This window comes from Leptodactylus fuscus, chromosome 3 (genome assembly GCF_031893055.1).
Source record: "Leptodactylus fuscus isolate aLepFus1 chromosome 3, aLepFus1.hap2, whole genome shotgun sequence".
NCBI lineage: Eukaryota > Metazoa > Chordata > Amphibia > Anura > Leptodactylidae > Leptodactylus > Leptodactylus fuscus.
The window spans coordinates 8711764-8720324 of record NC_134267.1 but is presented as its reverse complement, the minus strand read 5'-3'; positions in this window follow the sequence as shown (position 1 = coordinate 8720324).

Sequence of the window (8561 nt, the reverse complement as noted above, 5' to 3'; positions counted from 1 at the left end):
GATTGGCCAATGTATTCTATTAGCCTGATGAAGTAGAGCTGAATGTGTGTGCTAAGCACACACATTCAGCTCTACTTCATCGGGCTAATAGAATGCATTGGCCAGCGCTGATTGGCCAGAGTACGGAACTCGACCAATCAGCGCTGGCTCTGCTGGAGGAGGCGGAGTCTAAGATCGCTCCACACCAGTCTCCATTCAGGTCCGACCTTAGACTCCGCCTCCTCCGGCAGAGCCAGCGCTGATTGGCCGAAGGCTGGCCAATGCATTCCTATGCGAATGCAGAGACTTAGCAGTGCTGAGTCAGTTTTGCTCAACTACACATCTGATGCACACTCGGCACTGCTACATCAGATGTAGCAATCTGATGTAGCAGAGCCGAGGGTGCACTAGAACCCCTGTGCAAACTCAGTTCACGCTAATAGAATGCATTGGCCAGCGCTGATTGGCCAATGCATTCTATTAGCCCGATGAAGTAGAGCTGAATGTGTGTGCTAAGCACACACATTCAGCACTGCTTCATCACGCCAATACAATGCATTAGCCAGTGCTGATTGGCCAGAGTACGGAATTCGGCCAATCAGCGCTGGCTCTGCTGGAGGAGGCGGAGTCTAAGGTCGGACCTGAATGGAGACTGGTGTGGAGCGATCTTAGACTCCGCCTCCTCCAGCAGAGCCAGCGCTGATTGGTCGAGTTCCGTACTCTGGCCAATCAGCGCTGGCCAATGCATTCTATTAGCCCGATGAAGTAGAGCTGAATGTGTGTGCTTAGCACACACATTCAGCTCTACTTCATCAGGCTAATAGAATACATTGGCCAATCAGCGCTGGCCAATGCATTCTATTAGCTTGATGAAGCAGAGTGTGCACAAGGGTTCAAGCGCACCCTCGGCTCTGATGTAGCAGAGCCGAGGCTGCACAAGGGTTCAAGTGCACCCTCGGCTCTCCTACATCAGAGCCGAGGGTGCGCTTGAACCCTTGTGCAGCCTCGGCTCTGCTACATCAGAGCCGAGGGTGCGCTTGAACCCTTGTGCACACTCTGCTTCATCAAGCTAATAGAATGCATTGGCCAGCACTGATTGGCCAGAGTACGGAATTCGGCCAATCAGCGCTGGCCAATGCATTCTATTAGCCCGATGAAGTAGAGCTGAATGTGTGTGCTAAGCACACACATTCAGCACTGCTTCATCACGCCAATACAATGCATTAGCCAGTGCTGATTGGCCAGAGTACGGAATTCGGCCAATCAGCGCTGGCTCTGCTGGAGGAGGCGGAGTCTAAGATCGCTCCACACCAGTCTCCATTCAGGTCCGACCTTAGACTCCGCCTCCTCCAGCAGAGCCAGCGCTGATTGGCCGAATTCCGTACTCTGGCCAATCAGCACTGGCTAATGCATTGTATTGGCTTGATGAAGCAGTGCTGAATGTGTGTGCTTAGCACACACATTCAGCTCTACTTCATCGGGCTAATAGAATGCATTGGCCAATCAGCGCTGGCCAATGCATTCTATTAGCGTGAACTGAGTTTGCACAGGGGTTCTAGTGCACCCTCGGCTCTGCTACATCAGATTGCTACATCTGATGTAGCAGTGCCGAGTGTGCATCAGATGTGTAGTTGAGCAAAACTGACTCAGCACTGCTAAGTCTGCATTCGCATAGGAATGCATTGGCCAGCCTTCGGCCAATCAGCGCTGGCTCTGCCGGAGGAGGCGGAGTCTAAGGTCGGACCTGAATGGAGACTGGTGTGGAGCTATCTTAGACTCCGCCTCCTCCAGCAGAGCCAGCGCTGATTGGTCGAGTTCCGTACTCTGGCCAATCAGCACTGGCCAATGCATTTCTATGGGGAAAAGTTAGCTTGCGAAAATCGCAAACTGACAGGGATTTCCATGAAATAAAGTGACTTTTATGCCCCCAGACATGCTTCCCCTGCTGTCCCAGTGTCATTCCAGGGTGTTGGTATCATTTCCTGGGGTGTCATAGTGGACTTGGTGACCCTCCAGACACGAATTTGGGTTTCCCCCTTAACGAGTTTATGTTCCCCATAGACTATAATGGGGTTCGAAACCCATTCGAACACTCGAACAGTGAGCGGCTGTTCGAATCGAATTTCGAACCTCGAACATTTTAGTGTTCGCTCATCTCTAATAAGGGATACTATTGTGAGATCACAGACACAGATCTGGCTCCTCTACTTTAATCTGCAGTCATACTTATTGTGACCAGCAGGTGACAGCATTGCTCAGTTATGGGTGTGACGATTGGAATGAAATTTGGCACATAGATAGTTTGTAACCTCAATTAAAATATCGGCTACTTTTTATCGCGGTAAATGACATGGCTTCACGACTGTTATGAATTTATGTTCACATACTATATTACACTTCTCTTGGCTGCAGCTTATCTCAGAGAGATAACAGACCTGGCAGAAACTATGTAAACACTCAGCTAACCCTCAGTGGATTGTGTACATGCATTTGCATATTATCTGACCTGCTCCAGGCTGACACAATGGATGAGAAAACACCTTTAATCCAAATTGGCAGTTTGCTACTTTTAAATATGCCTGGAAAAAGAAAATCTAATTTGTTGCAAGCAATGAGAGCTCTGAAGGAAGCCAGAAGTCACAGAGTTCTCCTCAAGCGGAGCTGAGGGGGATCATCGGCGCCAACAACACACTCATTATATGCCATCGCAGCGAGCTGCTGAGATGCCAGAACAATCATGGGCACAGCGCAAAGAACGAGTTCAGCAGCAGGCTACACTGTGAGTTTTTGTAGGGCTACTGATTGATTCTAACTATTCAGTGAGCATTGCACCTAGAATATTGCAGACAATGCAATACATCCATATGGATGGCGGCTGTAGTTCAATAGTTAACGTCAAGTAGCGCTGCTACAAAAAGTCACATTGCAGCCCAGGCAGTAGATGCAGTATAACGGTGAACACTAGAGGGCAGACACTGATAATAAAACAACCAGAACCTAAAATCACACAGAATTCTAAGATCAACTTTATTAAAACACCAAAAAATGGAACATAACACTAATGACTAAAATATTACAAATTGTATTAATAAATATAAATATATACAACGATAAAGGACAAATACCGACAGACAGAATAAGGTCCGAACCAAAGGCAAAGAAATGCTCAGTAATAAAGGATAGCGCAAAAAACAAGTAAATTACACAATCAGCAAGGTATGATATGCTCTGTGTGTACAGTGACCAGATAGATGTATCTAAGAATAACAAATAATATAAGTGATACAAACGTCAGTGCTTGAATAGGCAAAAAAGTGTCAGTATAAGAGGTGTCATTAAGCACAATGCATGAGATACGTTCTATCACTGAAGGCAGTAGATATAAAGGCAGCAGTACAAAGAGAAAGTAAGTGAGCAAACATAGCCATGATCGTGGAGTGTACAGCAATGTCTTACAGGGACAGACCCCCCCCCCCCCTTCCCCTATGCGTGTTTCGGCTGTGCAGTGCCTTCCCCTGGGGACCCCCGGTCCTGCTCCTGGTAGAGCAGTAAGCCAAAGGCTGTACTTATCTCCGGCTTGTAGGTCACAGGTGTGTGCCACCCCTCCTAGCCCATAATACATTTACAACCGGGACCGCGGGACATGTCACCGGAATCGTGAATGTCCCGCGGATATCGGGACGGTTGGGAGGTATGTTATAGTTAGGAAATAGCCGGACTCCAAGATCATAAAAATAAGTGACCAAAGTGGATTGTTTATTCCATGAACAGTCTATCTATCTATCTATCTATCTATCTATCTATCTATCTATCACCTATCTATCTATCTATCTATCTTCTATCTATCTATCTATCTATCTATCTATCACCTATCTATCTATCTATCTATCTATCTTCTATCTATCTATCTATCTATCTATCTATCTCCTATCTATCTATCTCCTATCTATCTATCTATCTATCTATCTATCTATCTATCTATCTATCACCTATCTATCTATCTATCTATCTATCTATCTATCTCCTATCTATCTATCTCCTATCTATCTATCTATCTATCTATCTATCTATCTCCTATCTATCTATCTATCTATCTATCTATCTATCTATCTATCCTATCTATCTATCTATCTATCTATCTATCTATCTATCTATCTATCTATCTATCTATCTATCTCCTATCTATCTATCTATCTATCAATCATCTATCTATCTATCTATCTATCTATCTATCATCTATCTATCTATCTATCTATCTATCCTATCTATCTATCTATCTATCATCTATCTATCTATCTATCTATCTCCTATCTATCTATCTATCTATCTATCTATCTATCTATCTCCTATCTATCTATCTATCTGCTATCTATCTATCTATCTCCTATCTATCTATCTATCTATCTATCTATCTATCTATCTATCTATCTATCCTATCTATCTATCTATCTATCTATCTATCTATCTATCTATCTATCTCCTATCTATCTATCTATCTATCTATCTATCTATCTATCTATCATCTATCTATCTATCTATCTATCTATCTATCTATCTATCTATCATCTATCTATCTATCTATCTATCTATCTATCCTATCTATCTATCTATCTATCATCTATCTATCTATCTATCTATCTCCTATCTATCTATCTATCTATCTATCTATCTATCTCCTATCTATCTATCTATCTATCTATCTATCTATCTATCTATCTATCATCTATCTATCTATCTATCTATCTATCTATCTATCTCCTATCTATCTATCTATCTTCTATCTATCTATCTATCTATCTATCTATCTCCTATCTATCTATTTATCTAGTAGAAAAAAATGCAAAAGCAGCACAGCATACAAACCAGGTGCAAAGCCAAACTGGAAGGTGGCTAATCTTCAACTTTATATAGAAAATGGAAAAAAATGGCAGCACTCCAATATTTAGAAAAAGTGTGGGTTTATTCCAAGCAGCGACGTTTCGGTTCTTATCTGAATCTTATCTATCTATCTATCTATCTATCTATCTATCTATCTATCTTTCTTTCTTTCTTTCTTTCTTTCTTTCTTTCTTTCTTTCTTTCTTTCTATCTATCTATCTCCTATCTATCTATCTATCTATCTATCTATCTATCTATCTCCTATCTATCTATCTATCTATCTATCTATCTATCTATCTATCTCCTATCTATCTATCTATCTATCTCCTATCTATCTATCTATCTATCTATCTATCTATCTATCTCCTATCTATCTATCTATCTATCTATCTATCTCCTATCTATCTATCTATCTATCTATCTATCTCCTATCTATCTATCTATCTATCTATCTATCTATCTATCTATCTATCTCCTATCTATCTATCTATCTATCTATCTATCTATCTATCTATCTATCTATTTATCTCCTATCTATCTATCTATCTATCTATCTATCTATCTATCTCCTATCTATCTATCTATCTATCTATCTATCTATCTCCTATCTATCTATCTATCTATCTATCTATCTATCTATCTATCTATCTATCCATCCATCTATGGTATATCACTATATAACTATCAGCTATCTCTCCATCTTTATACTTCCAATCATAAATCTTCATGTCAATTAGAAGATCACTTATTTACTATCAATGTCCCTTTAAGACGACCTCCCGATAACGATATTCCCACATATAAATTATTCACATGACTAATGCGCAGTCCGCAGACTTTATTTTACAGCCAGGTCTTTGATTAAGGTTCATTACTTTTTCATTTCTTGAAAGCATTCCCTCATAGACATGAATAAGACATTTCTGCTATGTCTTCCAGTCTCCTTATGTCCTCACAACAGCAGAAGTGAAGCTCGGATGACGTTGCTTCCATTAAGAATCATGAGAAGTGAATCCCGTATTGGATCTTACCAATGAATGAGATGTCATTTAGTAGCTGTGCTCCTTAGGGCCTGTGCACACAGGCATATTATTGTGTTGTATGGCCTGAACGCTGCCTTATTATGGCACCTAGAGAATTATATGGAACCATATTGTACCTCTATATATCTTACAGACAGAGGAAGGTGTTTGGATGGTACGGTGGTGGAGTGGCCCACCTCCAGGTGTTCAGGATTACTGTGGACCCTCTGTGTCACTCAACCAGTTTGGCTCTGGCCTATTCCTAAAGGAGTTGTCTAAGGAGCCTCCTTGGAATTTACATTTTTACCCCATATGGGGATGTAAACATTGCGGCATTGGGACCACCAGGCCGCTACCTCTTGGAGTGGTCCCAATGTTTATGACAGAAGACCAGGCAGGTCAAGGACGTTGGTGCAGCACCCCATGGAGTGTGTGAATACTGACCAAGGCCATGGGTGACAACATACGTGCAAGGTTTGAGAGCCCCTGTAAACATCCCCAATAAACACTAGTGACCCCGGGCCATCGGAAGCCATGCACCATGTGTTATAGAGCATGTGGTGTGCTTTGGATCCTGAGCTCTGGTGTAGGTTGATCTTCGTTTCCTCCGACCACAGATTGCTGTTCCAGAACTGGGATGACTTCTTTTTTTGCAAAGTCTAATCTGATCTTTCTATTTTTGAGGCTCATGAATGGTTTGCACTTTGTATTTGCTGTCAGGGTAGACTTAGATACTGATACTTCTTGGAGAATGTTCTTCACTTGAGTGGATGGTGTGAATGAGTTTTTCTCTTCACCATGGAAAGGATTCTCCATCACTATTGTCTTCCATGGCCGTCCAGGCCTTTTGGAGTTCCCAAGCTCACCAATGCATTCATTTTTACCAGAATGTACAATGATCAGGCCATTCCTAACATTTCTGATGGGTTTCTTCTTTTTTTTTTCCCAGCCTTATGATGTTCTACTTCACTTCCATTGGCAGCTCCTTTGACCGCATGTTGTGTATTCACAGCAACATCTTCCAAATGCAAATGCCACCCCTGGAATCAACTCCTGACCCTTTACCTGCTTAATTGATGATGGATTAACAAGGAAATAGTCCATGTAGCCCATTTAGTAGCTTTTGAGATAACTGTCCAATTACTTTGGTAAAGGCAGCAGCAGCATATTACAGGGCTCTTAGGATGTGAATACCCTCAAACTATAGCTCAGAATCTGCACTTTAACCCCCTATTGATCATGTAACTTCAATATGTTTTGGTAAACAGATAAAATGCCAAAACTTGTGTAGCAGTCCAAATATTTCTGGACCTGCCTGTGTATACTGGTGTCATATGAGATAGCTGATGGTTGAAGGATCTTATGGGAATGGTCAGCGTAAAAAAACTCAAGGCAGAGGAGGTGGGACTAGTGGAATCCATGTTGTTTTTATGTATCACATTTATGATGAATAACAGGCCTCCCAATTGTCTCCGATTCTGCAGGACTGTCCCTGATTCCAGGCGCTGTCCCATTGCCAGTGGAAGCCATGTCGTGGCTTAAACTCAGAGTTGCATGTGAGGATGAAGCAAGGAGCCATACATCGCTGCTTTACAATTCGGCCCCTGTCTCTGCTCTGGGACCAGTAGGCGCAATGTAGTAACTTGGTGAATATGTGTTTTTTATGTTTTTTTTTAATATTGTGAGGGCACCAGGAAAGGGAAAAAACAATGTGGGGGCACCAGAAGAGGGAAAAAACAATGTGGGGGCACCAGGAGAGGGAAAAAACAATGTGGGGGCACCAGAAGAGGGACATAATACCGGGGGGGGGCAACTGCAAGGGAAATTTATACTGTGGATGTAGCTGGAAGGGGACTTTAGTCTTGTGAGGGCATTGTAGAGGAACATTGTACTATAAGGACAACCGGAGGGGGGCATTATACTATGGGGACAACTATAGAAGGACACCGGGGACAGCTGGAGGGGGCAAAAGTTAAAAGTTAAAGTTCAGTTCACAGCAGTCCTTTTAAAGCTGAGAGGTAGGGAATAATCATTTGTTTCGCGTAGTGTCACATTGTTCCCTTATATTGTATCCTCCTCTTTGTATTACATTGTATTGCATCCAGTTCTATCACAGAGTAACAATTTCACTGTTGGGATTAATAAAGTTTCATTCTATTCTACCAAAAACAAATGCAGAGGAATCTCAGAAGTCCAGGCTGCGGTCACTGGAATCTTTCATGCAAAACCGTCTCAGGTAGATGAAAGCAGATGAAAGTTTATTTAGCAATAAAGTTACAGCAAAAATAGCTTTAGAAATAGAAAGAGAAGATGTGACCACGGAGGCTCTGAAGAGGGCGAGAAAAACCTGGCTCAGGTCCCAAAAACGGAGGGTTCTTAAGCCAAATTTCTGGCAACCCGCCATGAACGTTCTCTTACAAGCAACGTCTCTCTCATAGGAAAATTAGCATACCGTAATTATAGATGTGACATGTAGTTAAAAAACAATGTGTGGTCTAAACATCAAGCTCCGAGGCAGCGCTTATCGGTTTATTTGGACTAAAATATAAAAAAAGGTGCTATGATAAATTCTCTGGCGCAAATATTGCAGGAAATGGTTGACAGCAGAGAGCAGGAGAACTAGCCCATAGGCCCAAATGCCTCCACCAGAGCCAGCTGCGAAGCCAGATAGACTTGTGCTGA